A 19,707-nucleotide genomic window follows, 5' to 3' on the forward strand; every position below is an offset into this window, starting at 1 on the left:
CACTAAGGGAGCTGAGTGGGTGGCGTTGGGACTGGCTCACTGCATACACATTCACCAGTGGAACTGCTTTGGCCCCACAACGTTATGTAATCGATGACCTAGGTAACTTTTTTTAAGCCTCAGTGGGGTTTATTTGCTAATATTTTATTTTGGATTTTCATACATTGATTTTTATGTAAATGTCTTAGCTTGTTTTGTTTTAGAGATAGGGCCTTGCTCTGATGCCCAGACTGGAGTGCAGTGATGTGATCACACTTTATTGTAATTTTAAACTGGGCTCAAGTGACCCTCCCTCCTCAGACTCCTGGGTAGGTGACACTATAGGCACATGCCACTGTAAATTTACTGCTGAGGTAAAATGAGGAAACTGAGGCAAGTATAAGAAAATAAGAAGCTAATTTATTCAGCTCCCGGGTGAGGTTCTGTGGTACAGGGAGTGGCCAAAGAAGTCCGGCTGTTTAGGTAATGGGGTTTTATGGGGAGGGAAGGAGATTGATTGGCTATTGGGGAAACAAAGCAAAGGCAATTTTATTGGCTGTCAGGAAGCAGGAAATACCTGGAGCTAGTGGTCATGGGTAGGCAGGTGGGACCTTGGGTAAGTGGGCCTTGATTGACTGTTGGGGAAACAAAGTGAAGGCAATCTTATTGGCTGTTAAGAAGCAGGAAATACCTGGAGCTAGTGGTCATGGGTAGGCGGGCCTTCTGGGGGCATACAGAGCAGACTGCTACTGGGCAGGGTCTGATGGGGCTTCTTTAAAAAATTTTCCTGCAGGGTTTATCAACAGCGGGCTGGGGGTTGAATGCATAATTTAGTGCTGAATGTGGGCTTGGTCTGGTATGTGGAGGCAGGTGCGGGGAAGCTGTGCGGCAAGGCCAGATAACGAGCTTGGGTGATGACGTTATCAGACGCGGAGAGAGATGGATGTGTCTGTTTAACCCTGCGAGGCAGCCAGCCTTGCATTCCAACCTTTTGTATGAGATGGGACACCGCTTTTTTCTGGCTACTTCCTGCTGAACAGGGGCAGAGTGGGGGGGGGGTGTCAGTTGGCCAGTGCCTCAGTTGTGAGTCGGACGTAGGGGTGAAGCAGCATTTGATTTACAGCTACCCTGGAAATTTCCCTCATATGAGCTTGTAAAAACCTGAGAAAGAAAGGGGCTAGCATTAGCAAAAGACAAATTATGATAATGGGAATGATAATAGGGGGTAGCCAGGTAAGTATGGGGGACTGCCACCAGTTAAGAGGCTGGTATGCTTTGTCTTCTTTGGAGGTCTTCTTGAAGACAATAGAGAGTGTTGACATTTTTCTCCCCTAGACTGGTTTCATTAATGTAATAACAACATTGTTTCTGGAGAAATAAGCAGATACCTCCTTCTTCTGGTGTTAACAAGTTTAGGGCCCGCTGATTTTGGAGAGTTATCCGAGCCAGGGACGTGATTTTTTGTTGGAGGGATGCCAGAGAGGTGGCTGATGCTTTAATGGCTACCTGGAGTTTGTCTTCCAGTTGAGGGGCTGAAGTGACGCTATAACTTAGACCGCCACTCCCTACTCTTATGGCTGGTAGAGAGGAAGCTAGGGAGAAGTTGACCATTATCAGGAGGAAGATTAAGCCCTCCCAAGGTTTAGTAAGTGTGTTTATGAGTTTAGGACAGGAATGGGCTGAGGAGGGAGAGTGGGGTAGAAGAGGAAGCAGAGTAGCCGGGTTGAGTGGAGAAGTAGGATGGAGGCTGACTGAAGGATTTTTAATAAATAGTAGATGAAACTTTTGTAGACGAGAGGGCCCTAGGTGAGTGAGAGATTTGTGTGAGAGAAGGCCAGTTAGCTGATGAGGTGAGAACACTGAAATGGACTGGCCTAAGGTAAGTTTTAGGGTTTTTTTTTGTTAATTGTGTTGTTGCTTTTAGGGCTTGTAGGCAAGGCTGCCACCCCCTGACTGTGGGGTTAAACTGTTTGGACAAATAGGCTACAGGATGATATGTGGAGCCCAGAGGTTGGGTTAAGACCCTGACCGCTTTTTTGTTTGTTTGTTTGTTTTTTATTAGTGAACAAGTGGAAGGGGCGGTTAAGATTTGGCAATTGAAGTGGGGGTGCCGTGGACAAGGCAGTTTGTAGGGTTTTAAAGGCTTGTTTTACAACCCCTGGGTGGGAGAGGGGTGAAGGAGTGAGAGAATGGGTGCCCCTCGAGTTTACAGGCTAAGGAAGGAGCCTGGTTGGGGGGCAGGAGGGCTTTCCATTAATTCCCATAACTGACACCTGGGAAGGTATGCTAGGTCATGAGTAGGAAGGCAATACAGAACAGGTAGCCCCCATATTTACCAAGAAGTAAATGGACTTACCTGCTACTTGTAGCATTACTTTGGGCTTGGCAAGGGTGATAGGGGCCTCCGAGTCTGGGCCACATTAGTCATCCAGGAGGCTGAGGAGTTCAAACAAAGGGACTGCATCCTTTGGACTGGCTTGCCCCTCACATGGAGGTGTGGGGGGTGAGCCTGTAGTCCGGAACAGGCAGTCTACCTTCCAGTGTCCGGTCTGTTTGTAGGTAGGGCAGGGTCCAGGGGCCAGACACGGACAGGGGCACTGTCGGGCCCAGTGTCCCTCCTGGCCACATTTGAAACAGGGCCTGGGCGGGACCTTTGAAGGAGTCTGGGTGGGTCCAAAGGGTCCTGAGGGACCCTCTTGGAGGGGCTTTGATAGGCCCTTTGCACCAGATGCTTGGTGAGTTGCCAGCCTCAGAGCTGCTACAAGAGCTTGGGTTTGGAGGCTTACCTGTTCCTGTAAATGGGCCTGGCGGGTGGCCTCAGCCTTTTCCTCTCAGCCATTAAAAACTTTAAATGCCAGGTTTACCAGGTCTCGTATGGGAGTTTGGGGGCCCTCCTCTGCCTTCTTTAGTTTTTTCCTAATATCTGGTGCTGACTGGGAGATAAAATGGGCTGCTAGGAGGGTAGCCCCAGCTAAAGAGTCTGGATCTACTCGGGTATGAAGGGCCATAGCGTTAGTTAGTTGGTCTAGGAAGGCAGCTGGATTTTTAGTAGGACCCTGAGTTATTTCCTGCAGTTTATCATAATTAACTACCTTCTGGGCTGCGTTTTCCATGTCTGCTAGGAGGCACTGCAGCATCTAGTCTCGGTGGCGACTGCCATTTTGGCCAGTTTGATAGTCCCAGTTAGGATCAGCCTCAGGGACCACCACCGCACCCACTGGCATCTGAGGATCAGTGAGATGTACCTGATCAGCGTGTGCCTTGGCTGCCACAAGGATGCGGTTACGCTCATCAAGAGTAAGGGTAGAGGATAGGATTACATAAGTGTCATGCCAGGTAAGGTCATATGCCTGAGTGAGATAATGAAATTCCTTGATGTAAGCAGTAGGATTGGCGGAGAATGACCCTAAGCATTTTTCAATGGTGGACAGATCAGTAAGGGAGAAAGGAATGTGCACTTGGACCACACCCTCTGCTCCGGCTACCTCGCGGAGAGGACAAAGGGGGGAGTTTTTGTTACTGGGAGTGCTGCGCCAGCGAGTGTGAGCACTAACAGGAGAGTCCATGTCAGAACTTGGAAGAGGAGGAGCAGGAGGGGGTTGGGGGTCTGCGTATGGCAGGGGATTAGTGGATTGAGTGGGTGGTAGGGAGAGTTCTTCAGGCAGATTGGGGTCAGAAAAAGAAGAGGAGGAGGTCAGCGAAGGGGTTGAGGGCAGTGTGGGGATGTTTTTGGCCAGGAGTACTTGGGCAGTACTGCAGGATGAGCAGAGGCTGGGGTGGGAGCAGAGATGCCAGAAAGCTTGAATATAGGGAACCTCCGTCCACTTTCCGTTCTTCTGGCAAAAGTTGTCTAAATCTGTTAAAATGTTAAAGTCGAGGGTGTCCCTAGGAGGCCACTTGGACTGGTTGTCTAGGGGATACTGTGGCCAGGCTACAGAGGAGAGGAAGAGTAACTTTTTTATAGAAAGACCCAGTTTGGGTAGATTTTGGACCAGGTATCCTAGTGGTGACTTGGGGTCTGGGCGGGATTTCTGACTACCCATATGTTATCTTTTTCAGTGGCCTAAAGGTGAGAAGTGGACACGGAAAGAAATTATACCCAACATGGGCAGAAAAGCTCTTTTCCTGGAGGGGGTGGCTGAGAGAACCTACAGGCTGCAATGACAACAATGAGGAAGAAAATAAAAAGGGACAGGGCTAGAGCAATTTGCCACATGGCAGAATTAGAGAAAGTGAAAGGAGCGGAACTGGGAAGTGGGGTTTCAGTGGTAGAAGAAGAGTAGAAGGAAAAAGGAGAACAGAGTTATTTTTAGAGGCAGGAACTTAATGAAGGTTCCCTGAAGCCAGTGGTCTGTTACCCACTGTAGAATATCTGTTACCTCAAGGGAAGCAGGCCTGAACCACTGTATATTGGCTAGTAAGAGCCTAACAAAGCTGGCAAATTTACAGTAGAGACAAGACCACATATAGGATTGACAGACAAAGGGTAGGTGCCCCCCCAGGTGGGAGACCAGTCTGATGCCTTCCCGGCCACGTCCCTGAACGGATGTTTCAGGGGTGTCTTGGCTAAGCTGTACCTGTATAACCCCCAGGCCTGGTCACCTCAGAACTGTTAGCCCTGAGGTGAATCACCGTTATGCCTTATGACGTCCCCGTGGAACCGTGGGTGGAGGCCCACACAAGCCCCATAGCCATTAAGCCGTGGGACTAGACATAAACTCACTCACCCACACACTCTCTTGGGAATAGAGAGAGAGAAAGAGAGAGAGAGAGAGAGAGAGAGAAACCAAATGCACCTAGGCGGAAGCTGGCCTGCCAAAGGGCGAGTTTGAGATTGAGAGCCAGAGGTCTGGTTTTAGTCCTGGGCAGAGCCCAGGCTTGTGAACAGGGCTTCTCTGATTACCCAAACCTTAGCCACTGCTGCAGAGATGATTGGAAGGGCGGCTCAGCATCCCGGGCCATCCCCCCGAACACCGGAGACTATGAGAGGGTTCAGGAAGGTGGGGACGTCTCCTTCAGATTCCTGGCCCTGAGAGACCCCTTAAGGTGAGAAGGCAAGAGTGTAGGGACGTCTCCGCTACACTCAAGTCCTCAGAACAAGGCCGGGGCCCTGGGCCCACGGCGAGAGACGAGAAGGAGTCCCCGACGCGGTCGTGATTATGAGCAGGGAGTCCACAGAGCAGGCAGCGGGAAAAGTTATAGGCAACAGAAGTCTTACCTCATGGCGGAGAGGCTCCTGGTCCAGCCTCTGGTTGAGGAGTCAGTTTCCCCCCTTGGGGGGGGTGTCTCACAACTCCTCCCGGGTTTCGGCACCAAATGTAAGATTTATTGCCAAGGTAAAATGAAGAAACTGAGGCAAGTATAAGAAAATGAGAAGCTAATTTATTCAGCTCCTGGGCGAGGTTCTGTGGTCCAGGGCAGGGCCAAAGAAGTCACCCCCGGATGTTTAGGTCATGGGGTTTTATGGGGAGGAAAGGCGATTGATTGGCTATTGGGGAAACAAAGCAAAGGCAATTTTATTGGCTGTCAGGAAGCAGGAAATACCTGGAACTAGTTGCCATTGGTAGGTGGGCGGGACTTTGGGTAAGTGGGCCTTGATTGGCTGTTGGGGAAACAAAGTGACAGCAATCTTATTGGCTATTAAGAAGCAGAAAATACCTGGAGCTAGTGGTCATGGGTAGTTGGGTGGGACCTTGGGTAAGTGGGCCTTCTGGGGGCATACAGAGCAGACTGCTACCGGGCAGGGCCTGATGGGGCTTCTTTAAAAATTTTTCCTGCAGGGTTTATCAACAGTGGGCTGGAGGTTGAATGCATAATTTAGTGCTGAATGTGGGCTTAGGTCTGGTATGCGGAGGTGGGTGTGGGGAAGCCATGCAGCAAGGCCAAATAACGAGCTTGGGTGATGACATAGTTATCAGATGCAGAGAGAGATGGATGTGTCTGTTTAACCCTCTGCGAGGCAGCCGACCTTACAGCCACCTCACCCGGCTAATTTTTAAATTTTTTGTAGAGACAGAGCCTTGGTATGTTGCCTAGGCTGCAGTTCAGTGTACATTGTAGACGTGAATATTTATTGGTCTTTCTGCTGGAATCATTTCATCTCTCATCTGTTTGTCTTTAAATTCTGGGCATGCACACACACTCCACCCGCACCCTCCAACTGCAAAATATTGATGTTGGCCAACCTGCCTTGAGAAGGGAGAACTGTTTTTCCCTCTTTGTGTCTCACTGGTGTTCAGTCCACTACTGTGTTTTTGGTAAATATTTGACCCACAGAGTGTGGGAGGCAGGAAGGGAAGGCTTATGCATTTCCTCTGTGGCCCTGACATCATGGATCCATTAAGCATATTGGGAAACCAGCAGGTCAGATGGCTGCACACTCTAGTTGCATCTGACTCTGAATTGCTCAGGTACCCTGCATGCCAGTGATTTGCTTTGCTTTGTGAGTTGTCTCTTCACTCATATTCCTAGGCTGAGTTCCCCAAAACAAGCCTAGCACAGCACCTGTAACAGTTGTGGGTGCATTTCTGACCCTGAATCACCTGATTTACAGGGTATTTTGAACAAGAGCTACCTATTATGGCTTGGGATATGGCTAAAGTTTACTTGACTTTCTTTCGTAAAGTAACTGGTAGAATATGTGGCATAAGACTATTATTGCAAAAGCAGAAGTGTTGGGGGGTGATTGAGCTTGGGCAGCCTTGGGAGGCAGACAGGCCCGCATCAGCACCGTCCTGGCCATTTGTAGGTTATATGACCTTGGGGGAATCCCCTCAGCCCTCTGAGCCTTTGTTTCTTCTCTCATTAAGGAGATCATCCATTCCTCATTGGACTATTGTAAAGCTTAAGATCAAACATCTTTCAAGGCACTTGGAGCAGTGCCTGGGCTCCAGGGTCTTTAGGCTGTAACCATAGCAAACACTCAGATCCCAGCTGCCCTCCCTTCTCTTCCTTCCAGTGTGGGAATATGGAGGACCAACCTTCTCGTTCCCATTTACCCTGGAGTTCTTTCTTTTAAAATTCATCTAGTACCTGCTGTGCACCAGGGATTCATGGGTGGGGAGGCCAGGGACAGCTGAGTGTGGCATCTGGCCCTCAGCTTGCTTCAGTCCCCATGGCTGACACCTGGCCCTTTGCTCTAGAATCTGGACACTACAATCTCCTACCAAAGGCTCAGCCCAAAGAGGGCTTGAGGGCAACCCCTATCTGTGAGAAGATTCTGTAGCTGCCCACGTCTCCCCATCTTTTGAGTGGATGATCAGCCCCAGCAATCCAGAGACACATTCTTGGGTTCTGCCAGCTTTATTTTTCAGTTGAAAACTCAAAGGAAAAGGTTATGTTCCAAAAGAAAGTAAAAAACTCTGAATGCTATAGCCTGGAGGCTTGTGTTCACAGGTGCCCCTACCAAAACAGAGGCCCTCCAAAGCATTCAGTCCCAGTATCTACCCCCAAAGAGAGCAGCTCTCTACCTGGGCTTCTGAAGGGCTATCAGTTCCCCTCAAAGAACCTCCTGCCTGAGGAGACCCCTGGATCAGGCAGGGAAAGCCAGGACCAGGCAGCTGAGAACCCGGCTTTTTGTCCCCCTCTGTGTAGTCAGCGTTTTGAAGTGGTGGCTTCCCACATGGCTGTTGAATAAGTGAATAAATACCTGGGGCATGAACAGGAGCCAGGTAGAGCACTCTCTGCAGGGCTGGGACTCACTGGCCGCACTGTCTCCTGGTTTACAGTGGAGATGTGGAAGAAGGGGGAAAATTACCCAGACCAGTGGGAGAGTTTTATGTTCTCCGAAGTATTTTGAGTACAATGGTAAGCAGCTCTTCTTCCCTGCATTTGCAGCATGTGAGATTCTGAGTTTCCCAGCATTCCATGCTAGTTATTCTGTCCCAGCCAAGAATCTTGCCCTTGTCAAGGAGCTGGAAGTAGAGTAGAAGGTGAAGGAGTTTGAAGTCTTTGGCAGGCTAGTGCTGGTTTAGACGAAATCTCAAACTGTAAAGACGAGAGAAGAGAAGTAAGGCCAGGCTATGGGCCCCAGAGGAGAGGGGCCCCTGCTGTTTGCTGAAATAGATTATGCTGGGACCCCTATTACATCTCCTGGCCCTCATTGTTAAAAGGACAACTCTTCATCCACTCCCACCCATCTCCCTCTCCCCTTTCTGTAAGAGCAGCAGGCATGGGTCGTTGAGTCCTTATACCTGCCAGGCCTTTGCAGGCAGTGGTGTTAGGCCCAGCTTGCTGAGTTCCTAGGAAATTGAACAAGCGTCTATGGAGTACTCACTCCATGTCAGGCTCTGCCACCAGCACCCTGGAGACAGAGAAGACCAAGACAGTTCCCAGCCAAGGAGAGGGTGGAACTGTAGCACACAGTGCTTTGAGAGCTCAGGATTCATCCAACCCAAAGTGCAGGCTAAAGGGAACTCTCACTGTGTGGGTGGGATCTTCAGTACAGCTTGCAGTGCAGGCTGCTCTACTGTTTCCCCATCAAGTGTGGTGGTCAAGGGCACAGACTGTACACTCAGAGCTACCAGGGGAAGGAAGCGCCCTTCTATCCCTCATCTGCTAAGAGAACTGTTTAAAAGTGGGCTTTACTTAATTTTTTTGAGATAGCCTCCCTCTGTCACCTAGGCTGGAGTGCAGTGGCTCATTGCAACCTCTGCCTCCCAGGATTGAGAAATTCTCCTGCCTCAGCCTCCTGAGTAGCTGAGATTACAGATGCCTGCCACCGCACCCAGCTAATTTTTAATTTTTAGTAGAGACGAGGTGTGGCCAGGCTGGTCTCCAATTCTTGACCTCAAGTGAGCTCCCACTTCGGCCTCCCGAAGTGCTAGGATTACAGGCATGAGCCACCACACCCTGCTGTTTATTTTTTTGATATGGAGTCTTGCTCTGTTGCCCAGGCTGGAGCGCAGTGATGTGATATCGGCTCACTGCAACCTCTGCCTCTTGGGTTCAAGTGATTCCCCTGCCTCAGCCTCCTGAGTAGCTGGGATTACAGGCATGAGCCACCACACCTGTCCAGGAAGTACCCTTCTATCCCTCATCTGCTAAGAAAGCTGTCTAAAAGATGGGCCTAGGTGGCCTTTTCTGCCATTTCTTTCTACTACGTTCTGGTTATTTTTCAGTATGTAATTTTCAATAATTAGTAAATTAGCTGATTGGCTAAATTACTAAACTACAAATTTAGTGATTATTAATTTTAATAATTTCTAGTTCCCTGCTGAAATCTAATAATCTGTGTCTAATAAGCCCACTGTCTGAGTTCTGTGGGTCTGTGTCTATTATTGTCTATCTATGCTAGTTTTTACACTTAGAATTTTATCTCCCTAAGAGTGTTTTTTATAACTATGGTGTTCATAATCATATCATCATGCCTAGCATGGAGGTGCTCAGTAACTATACATTTCCAATGTAAAAAATGTTAAATGTGGTAAATCACATATAAAATTTACCATAACCCTTTTAAAGTACACAATTCAGTGGAAGTACATTCATATTTTTATGCAGCCAAACTCTGAAACTCACTAAATCCTGCCAAACTGAAACTCTTTCCCCATTAAATAAGCCATTACTGTTCTCTCCTAGCTCCTGGCAGCCACCATTCTACTTTCTGTCTCTATGAATCTGATTACTCTAGGTCCTACACATAATGAATCATACAGTATTTCTCTTTTTCTGACTGGCTTACTTCACTTTGCATAACATCCTCAAGGTTCATCCATGTGTTAGCATGTGTCAGAATTTCCTTCCTTTTTAAGGCTGAATAATGTTTGACTGTATGGAAAGACCACATTTGTTTATCTGTCAGTGGACACTCAGGTTGCTGCTGTTTTTTGGCTGCTGTGAATAATGCTGTGCCGAGACCAGCTCAGCCATGGAGACCCCAACCCAGGTGGCGCTGAAGGAATTAAGAAACAGACATGTAGGCCAGACGTGGTGGCTCACGCCAGCACTTTGGGAGGCCAAGGCATGGGAGGATCATGAGGTCAGGAGATTGAGACCATCCAGGACAATGTGGTGAAACCCCATCTCTACTAAAAGTACAAAAATTAGCTGGCTGTGGTGGTGCATGCCTGTAATCCCAGCTTCTCAGGAGGCTGAGGCAGGAGAATCGCTTGAACCAGGGAGTCAGAGGTCGCAGTGAGCCAGGATTGCGCCACTGCACTCCAGCCTGGTGACAGAGCAAGACTGTCTTTAAAAGAAAAAAAAAAAAAAGAGACACAGAAATAGAAAGCAAAATGTGGGTTCAGAGTGGAGCAGCAGAGCTCTCACAGCATTTCCAGCTTAGAGTCCAGAGCAGACTCTGACCTACATATTTATTCTTGACTTTCCAGTGACAAGTTTTACAAGCAGATGCTCTGTTATTTCACTCGTTAAAGGCAAACTAACCAGGCAGCAAGTGTATGTTTACTATAGGTTAAAGACAAACTAGAAAGTTTGTCTTTAACATGCTCTTTATGAGAGAACAAAGGAAAGGGTCACATAGCCTGTGTTCAAAGAACTAATTCATCTGGCGTGAGACATACTTATATTGGTTACTGTTTTATAATGCTTTGAGCAGTTTTCTGTTGTGGGGGCTGACTAGTTTTTCCTTGCCACCACTCTCAGTAGGATTTCTCAGCAAACAATAGGATTTCTCACACATGTCAGAATTTGCTCTCAACAATGCTGCTATGAACATCAGTGTATAAATCTGTGTGGCCCTTTCAATTTTAGGGGGTACATACCCAGAAGTGGAAATGCTGGATTATATGATAATTCTTTGTTTTGAGACAGAGTCTTACTCTGTCTCCCAGGCTGGAATGCAGTGGTGCAATCTTGGCTCACTGCAACCTCTGCCCCCTGAGTTCAAGTGATTCTTATCTCTCAGCCTCCCGAGTAGCTGGGAGTACAGACCTGCACCATCACGCCTGGCTAATTTTTGTAGTTTTAGTAGAGATGGGGTTCACTATGTTGGCCAGGCTGGGCTCAAACTCCTGGCCTCAAGTGATTGGCCCGCCCTGGTCTTGCAAAATGCTGGGATTACAAGTGTGAGCCATAGTGCCTAGTCTCTTTTTAACTTTTCGATGAATTGCCATACTGTTTTCCATAGCTGCAGCTCCATTGTAAACTCCCAGTAAGAGTACACAAGTGTTCCAACTGCCCAGCATCCTCACTAACACTTGTTATTTTCTGTATTGATTACAGCCATCCTAATGACTCTGAGGTGGCCTCTCCATGTAGGTTTTCTTTTTCTTTTTCTTTGAGATGGAGTCTCGCTCTGTCATCCAGACTAGAGTGCAGTGGTGCAATCATGGCTCACTGCAACCTCTGCCTCCGGGGTTCAAGCAATTCTCCTGCCTCAGCCTCTCTATCATCTGGGACTACAGGCATGTGCTACCACACCCGGCTTATTTTTCTATTTTTAGTAGAGATGTGGTGTTACCATGTTAGCCAGGCTGGTCTCGAACTCCTGACCTCAAGTGATCCACCCACCTCAGCCTTTCAGAGTGCTGGGATTACAGGCATGAGCCACCATGCCCAGCCTCTTCACATGGTTTTGGTTTGAGTTTCCTTAATGTATTTCTAATAATTAGTGATGGTGGGCATCTTTTTATGTGCTTATTGGCCATTTGCATCTCTTATATGGAGGACTGTCTATTCACATCCTTTGCACATTTTTGAACTGTGCTAGTTGGGTTTTTGATGTTGCATTGTGATAGTACTTTATATATTCTAGATGGGAAATCTTTCACATGTAATTTGCACATCTGTTCTGTCATTCTGTAGTTGCCTTTTCACTCTGTTAATAGTATCCTTTGATGCAATCCAATTTGTCTACTTTTCCTTTTGTTGTTTGTGCCTTTGGTATCATAGCCAAGAAATCGTTGCCAAAGAAAGCTCTCCTTCTGTGTTTTAAGAGTTGTCGGCTGGGCATGGTGGCTCATGCCTGTAATCCCAGCACTTTGGGAGGCTGAAGCAGGTGAATCAGGAGATTAGGAGTTCAAAACCAGCCTGGCCAAGATGGTAAAACCCCATCTTTATGAAAAATACAAAAATTAGCTGGGTGTGGTGGTGGACACTTGTAATCCCAGCTATTTGGCAGGCTGAGGCAGAGAATTGCTTGAACCTGGGAGCCGGAGGTTGCAGTGAGCCAACATCACATCACTGCACTCCAGCCTGGGAGACAGAGCAAGACTCCATCTCAGAAAAACAAGAGTTGTATAGTTTTAGATCTTACAGTTAGGTCTTTGATTCATTATTGAGGTTTCCTTTTCTTTTTAAACATGATATGAAGTAAGAGTTTCACTTCATTCTTTGACCTGTGGATATCTAGTTTTCCCATACCATTTGTTGAAAGACTGTCCTTTCCCTGATTGAATAGTCTTGGCATCCTTATTGAACTCATTTGACTGTAGGTGTAAGGGTTTCCTTCTGTACCCTGTATTCCATTCCACTGGTCTCTATGTGTGTCTTTACTGCCATACCACACTTTTGACCACTGTCGCTTTTGATAATACATTTTGAAATTGGGAAGTAAAAGATTTCCAACTTTGTTATTCTTTTTCTTTGGCCATTTGGGATCCCTTGAAATTGCATATAAACTTTATGCAATTTATAAGGATGGATTTTTCTATAATTGAAGAAAAAAGTCACTGAGATTTTGAGAGCAATTATTCTAAACTTGTAGACCACTTTAAGTTGTATTGACATCTTAACAAAACTAAGCCTTATAACCTATAAATATGAGATGGCTTTACATTTGTTACACAGCCGGTCTCTGAAACTCTAAATCCTGCCAAAGCGTTTGCTTCCTGGTTAAGTTTATTCCTTTTATTCTTTTTGATGCTATTGTAAACTGACTTTTTTCTTTTCTTTTCTTTTCTTTTTTTTTTTAAAACATCTCACTGTGTTGCCCAGGCTGGAGTACAGTGGCTATTCACAGGCATAATCATTATAAAAACTGACAGCATTGACCTCCCAGGCTCAAGCAATCCTCCTGCCTCAGCCTCCCAAGTAGCTGAGACTACAGACTTCCACAACCAAGCCCAACAGGAGCTGTTTTCTTAATTTCCTTCTTGGATTGTTGACTGTTAGTGTGTAGAAATGCAACTGACTTTTGTATGTTGATTTCGTAATCCTGAAACTTGGACAAATTATTAGTTCTAACAGTATTTTCATGCAGTCTTCAGGATTTTCTACAAAGATGATCATGTCATTTGTTAACAGAAAATTTTACATCTTCCCATCCAATTTGGATGCCTTTTCTTTTTCCTTTCTTTCTTAAGAGCTCTGGCTAGGATCTGCAGTGTTGTGAAAGCAGGCATCACTGTTTTCTTCCTCATCTTGGAAAGCGTTGTCTTCATTGAGAATGATGTTAGCTGGGGGTTGTTCATATGACCTTTATTACATTGAGGTTGTTTCTATTTCTAGTCAGTATGTTTTTAATCCCAAAGTGCTGGGATTACAGGTGTGAGCCACCGCCCCCGGTCCGCTTTCTTTAATGTAAGTGTGTACAGCTAGAAATTTCCCTCATAGCACTGCCTTTGCTGCATCTCATAAGATTTGATACATTGTTTTGCCTCAAAACGCTTTCTAATTTTCCTTATTTTTCTTTGATCCATTAGTTTTGTAGTATGTTGTTTAGTTCCCATAGATTTGTGGATATTCCGGTTTTCCTCCTGCTATTATGATTTCAGTCATTTAAAATGTATTAGATCTTGCTTTGAGGCCTAATATATGATCTTTCCCAGAGAACATTCCACATGTACTTTGAAGAATGTGTATTCTGCTGTTGGGTGAAGTAATCTGTGTATGTCTGGTAGGTCCAATTCGTCTATAGTATTGTTCAAGCCCCATTTCCTCCTTGATCTTCTGTCTGGGTATAGTATCCATTATTGAAAGTGAGTTATTGGGCTGGGTGCAGTGGCTCATGCCTGTAATCTCAGCACTTTGGGAGGCCGAGGGGGCAGATCACTTGAGGTCAGGAGTTCGAGACCAGACTGGCCAATGTGGTGGAACCCTGTCTCTACTAAAAAATAGCTGGGCGTGGTGGTGTACACCTGTAATCCCAGCTACTCTGATGCTGAGGCACGGGAATCACTTGAATCCAGGAGGTTGTAGTGACCTATATCACATCACTGCGCTCCAATCTGGGCATCAGAGAGAAATTTTGTCTCAAAAAAAAACAAAAAAAAAGTGAGATGTTGAAATCTCCTACAATTATCATAGAACTGTCTGTTTCTCCTTTCATTCTGTCCAGGTTTGCTTCATGTATTTAGGAGCTCTGAGGTGCGTTGCATGCACATTTATAACTGTCACATCTTTTTGGTAAATTGACTTTTATTATCTCTTATAACAGCTTTTGATCTTAAATCTATTTAGTCTGATATTAGTCTAGCTCCTCCTCCTTTTTTTTTTTTTGGTTACCATTTGCATGGAGTATCTTTTTTCATCCCTTTACTTTCAACTTATGTGTAAGTCTCTTACAGTCTTTTGATTGTGGAATTCATTTGCATTTTTAAAGATTATCACCTGACGAAACTCACTAGCGTGGTGGGTGACTGTGCCATGAGGCCCACACCCAGGGACTAAGTGAGCAGTTGCTTTGGGAGGACTCCAACACACCATTTACGGGGCCTCCCGGTGCCACTCTGTGGATTGTTTTCTGCATGGCTTATGGTTTGTTTTCTCTCTCATTTCCTTCCTTCTGCCTTCCTTTGTGTTTAATTGATTTTTTGTGTGACACACTTAGAATCCCTTCTCATTTCCTTTTATGTACATTCTATAGATATTTTCTTTGTAATTACCATGAGGATTACATAAAACCTCATGAAGTTATAGCAGTTGATTTTAAACTGGTAAGTTCAATCACATACAAATACTCTGCTTCTTGACAGCTCTGCCCCCTCCTATGTTGTTGTTGTCACAAAGTATATCTATTTCTTAGAGACAGGGTCTCACTCTGTCACCCAGGCTGGAGTGCAGTGGCACTGCCATAGCTCATTGTAACCTCAAGGCCCTGGACTCAAGCGATCCTCCATAGCTGAGACTACAAGTGCATGCCACCAGGCCTAATTTTTTTTTTTTTTTATAAATTATATATTTAACATAGGCTTATGGTTACACATCTCTTTTAAATCTAATAAAATAATTAAAATCAGAGATATGAATCAGAATCACAGTAATATGGGCCTTTATACATGGCTTGAAATTTCTACCTTAGAATCCTTTTGTTTTGACTTGAAGGACTCCCTTTAGAATTTCTTGCAGGTCAGGTCCAAATGTAATGAAATCACTTTTGTTTATCTGAGAATGTCTTAATTTCTCTGGTCAGGTGCGAGGTGGGAGGATCACATGAGGTCAGGAGTTCGAGACCAGCCTGGCCAATGTGGTGAAACCCCGTCTCTTTTAAAAATACAAAAACATGGTGTCAGACACCTGTAATCCCAGCTACTTGAGAGGCTGCACCACTGTACTCCAGCCTGGGGGACAGAGCAAGACCCTATCTCAAAAAGATAAAAAGTGTGTTAATTTCCTCCTCTTTTTCTTACTAGAGTTTGTAAGATGCCTTTATTTTGTAACTTATAATCACTTTTTAATTTGTCCTTCAAAAGTTAACTGTAATTGGTGACTGCTTTTCTTAAATACTTCACTTGTGTCCAAGAAAGGGGAAGAATTTAGCCCTTGATTTTAAAAAATAAATAAATAAACCTGGCAGGATACTGGCTCACACCTGTACTCCCAGCATTTTGGGAGGCTGAGGCAGGCAGATCACAAGGTCCAGCATTCAAGACGATCCTGGCCAACATGGTCAAACCCCATCTCCACTAAAATCACACAAAAATTAGCTGAGCATGGTGGAACATGCCTGTAATTCCAGCTCCTCAGGAGGCTGAGGCAGGAGAGTTGTTGGAACCTGGGAGGCGAAGGTTGCAGTGAGCTGAGATTGTGCCGCTGCACTCCAGCTTGGGCAACAGAGCAAGACTCTGTCTCAAAAAAATAAATAAACTCTCAGAGGAAGGGAGAGGACCTTAACTGCAAATAATAGTCCATTGTTACCCTGTGGCTATAAATCTTCTGAGTTGCTTGTCCTCCCAGATGTTCTGTTGATGGCTATAGTAGCTGACAGTTTTGTCTTTACATGTTCAAAACAACGAGTGCTCCTGCTTGATTGACAGATTCTCCAAGCTTCCCGTGGAGCCACATCATCTCGTCTTGGCACTTTGTGAGTCCAAGGCTCCTTCCTGAGAGGATCTGGTTGGTAGACCATGACATTGATTCCTGCCGCTAAGCCTAGCTTGATTCTCAGCAGCCACCACCTTTTTTGGTACTAGAATGGTACTTTTTACAGCACACTTATAAGTGGACGCTGAAATCACAACCTGGCCATTTGGATGTTCAACTAATGCTTTATGCTGTGGAGTCCCAGGAACTCACCAACCCGTGCCGGAACTCACTGGAGCTCAAGTATGTAGCGCTACCTTGTTTCTCTATGGCTGGGATTGTGAACATTGTTCATGTGTTTATTTCCCATTTTTTACTTTGGAGGTTTTGTTTTGTGAGACAAGGTCTCACTCTGTCATGCAGCCAGTAGTGTGATCATGGGTCACTGCAGCCTTGATCTCCTAAGGTTCAAGCCAACTCACCTCAGCCTTCCAAAGTGCTAGGAGTACAAGTGTGAGCCACTGCACCTGATCTACTTCTGAGCTTTGAGTTCTTTATACATTCTAGAGATGAGTCTCTGGAGATGAGTCCTTGGTCTGATAGGTGGTTTATAAACATTTTTCCCAATCTGTAGCTTTTCTTTCCATATTCCTAATATAGTCTTTCAGAGAGCAGAAATATGGTCTTTTGCAAATACTCTGCCGCTGTAGCAGGAAAGCAGACACAGACCGTACATAAATGAACATGTGGATGTATCCCTTGAGTAAGTGTCCATTTGTGGTAAAGATATCTCTAGACAGATCAGTACTGACAGGCTATTTCATTAAGTAATAGTTGAGCTGGATATAAATTCTAACCTCAGGCTTATTTTCTATTATTCTATTGTCTTCTGTTGCTGCTGGTGGGACAGCAATTGTGAGCATGTTCTTCCTTCTTTCCACCCTCCTCAGTTGCTTTTAGGACCTTTTCTTTGTCTTTTCTTCAATTTTGTTTTGATGGGTCTAGGTATGGATGGATTTATTGTATTGGGGATTGTGCGTCCTGGGTCCTTCATTCTGGAATTTGTTTTTTGACACAGACTCTCACTCTGTCACCAGGCTGGAGTGCAGTGGCAAGATCTTGGCATACTACAACCTCCACCTCCTGGTTTCAAGCATTTCTCCTGCCTCAGCTTCCCGAGTAGCTGGAATTATACGCACACATCACCATGCCTTGCTAATTTCTGTATTTTTAGTAGAGATGAGGTTTCACCGTGTTGGTCCGGCTGGTCTTGAACTCCTGACCTTAGGTGATCTACTCATCTTGGCCTCCGAAAGTTCTGGGATTACAGGGATGAGCCACCACACCTGGCCTGGAATTTCTTTGAAACATATTGGATCTTCTCATTTCATCCTCAGTTTGTCACATTTTCCAATTGATTGTCTCTTCTGCTGTTGAATTCGTTAAGTTTTAAATGTCTGTGAATGGCAGCCACTAATTCTGGCATCTGAAGCTCTTGGAAGTCCACACCTCTTATTGCCACTGACTTATATGCCCTTAGGTGGGGCTTTGGCTATGGCAATCATATGCAGCACTGGCTGAAGAATCTCTCACTATGCGGGCTCTGATGCTATCTCAAGGCAGCTAGTGTGAGAACTGAATTAGAGGGACGCCCTGGTAGTGGGAACAAACCCCCACACATTTGCTCACAGAAGTCATCTTCTGTATTGATGGTGATGTGGTATGAGAGCAGAGGGAAAATGGGGCTGAGCATTTTCCCTAAACAGTGGTGTACATTCAAATCCCTAATGAGGCTGGGCACAGTGGCTCACTCCTGTCATCGCAGCTCTTTGGGAGGCCTAGGCAGGCATATCACCCAAGGTCAGGAATTCATGACCAGCCTGGCCAACACAGCCAAACCTCATCTCTACAAAAATATGTGCCTGGATTTTTGGGATGCTGAGGCAGGAGTATTGCTGGAACCTGGGAAGTGGAAGTTGCAGTAAGCCGAGATTGCGCCATTACACTCCAGCCTGGGCAGTTCATAAATAAGAGATATGATTAACTCACAGTTCTACAGGCTGCACAAGCACAGCTCCAGCATCTGCTTGGCTTCTGGTGAGGCCTCAGGAAGCTTACAATCATGGCAGAAATGAGAGTGGGTGCAAAGAGAGAGGGGAGGTGCCAGGTTCTTTATAAACAAACTGTTCTCATGTGAACTAGTAGAGCAAGAACTCACACTTCACCAAACGGAGGGTGCTAAGCCATCCAGGAGGGATGCACCCCCTCTAACAAATGTGAGATTTGGAGGGGACACAAATCAAAGCTGTGTCAGGCCGTAAATGTTTTGTTTTGACTCTAAGCTCCTTGAATGACAACTGAGTATTTGCCCTCCGTGGCAAGAGAGAGAGACTGGCTTTCCCTCTGGGCTGGAAGGCAGATGCCAGACAGGGGTCAGAGTGCCAGCCAGCTGGGGCAGCTTACCGCACTGTGGAGGAAGGGCCAGGGGCATGAAACTGCAGGCACATAGGTGGATGTAGGTGGCCACCAGGGTGCAGGCAGTCTGGGGCTCCCAGGTGCCGCATGGGTCCTGCACACACAGGCTGAAGAATGGTGCAGGGTCCATCTGAAATCACGGGCACCCAGTCACTGTCCCTACCCTGGGCAGTGGCATGGAGGAGGGGCTGAGGCTAGATTGGGGAAAGAGCTCTCTGTGCCCCACAGGCCAGGCTCACACTCACCACTGGGAAGCAGTTCCCCAAGCTGGAGCGGGGTCCTGGAAGAAGGCCCAGCAGGTGGGGCTCTGTCCTGGGCAGGCCTGCTGAGTCTTCTCGGTGGCCCTGTAGTCACCATCCACCTGGCAGGACAGACACAAGACTAAGGCCTCCCGCTGGACCATGTGGCTCCCCAACATACATCGGCCTCAGCAGTAGACTCCCCCAAACCCTGGGCCTGCAAAGTCCTCTACAGAGCCAGCAGGCCACCTGCCTCTCAGGGGACTCTACAGCAAGCAACCCTGAAGAGCCTCAGCCGGAGGCTGGGCAGATACACCCACTTACCTGCCAGGCCAGGCTGAGCTCCTCCAGGCTGCGGGTCACAGAGACATCAAGCAACATCAGCTCATTGCCTGCTTCATTGTCTTTGGTGCCTAGAAGGCTGGTGGATATATCTGTAGGGAGGAGGGAAGCTGAGGAGGTCATGAGAGCCCGAGATCCTCCCCCAGGGGACCTGTGTGTGAGATGAGCCTAAGGCACACCAAGAAGAGGTAGAATCCCGCCACCTCCACCCCGGACTTCTAGAGCCCAGGGCCCTGGCTCCAAACCCTCATCAGAGGAGGGAGAGAAAGCACAGGGACAGAGGGCAGCATGTGTCCCCCCCACCTCTGTCCCCTCCCCACATTCTCAGCTCAAGTGGCCAGAATCCAGGCCCTTCCTTTGTGTTCCTTGGCAAAGGGACCACAGAAGGCCCAACTCTACCCTGGAGCCACATATCCCAGGGACAGGGGCAGAAAGCCCTGGGCCTCTGTTCAATCATCTGGACACAAGGTCAGTAGCATGCTGCAGTGCTGGAGACAAGGCCAGCAGAGGCTCTGCATCCACAGTCACCACC

General features: G+C 46.7%; 1 long non-coding RNA gene across 2 annotated transcripts; it reads right to left on the reverse strand.

Annotated features, from left to right (window-relative positions):
* Positions 1-7,837: 7,837 nt before the first annotated feature.
* On the reverse strand, positions 7,838-19,204 carry LOC119467432. 2 transcript variants are annotated; one of them, XR_005195968.1, is made up of 3 exons: positions 19,158-19,204; positions 18,840-18,955; positions 7,838-7,892 (listed from the first exon to the last, which is right to left on the reverse strand). It is a non-coding gene; the product is annotated as an uncharacterized LOC119467432 (long non-coding RNA). The 2 variants fall into 2 exon arrangements; XR_005195967.1 differs by having other exon boundaries at positions 7,838-7,965.
* Between the last annotated feature and the right edge of the window lie 503 nt (positions 19,205-19,707).

The sequence above is a fragment of the Cebus imitator genome, unplaced genomic scaffold, assembly GCF_001604975.1.
Source record: "Cebus imitator isolate Cc_AM_T3 unplaced genomic scaffold, Cebus_imitator-1.0 Scaffold288, whole genome shotgun sequence".
NCBI lineage: Eukaryota > Metazoa > Chordata > Mammalia > Primates > Cebidae > Cebus > Cebus imitator.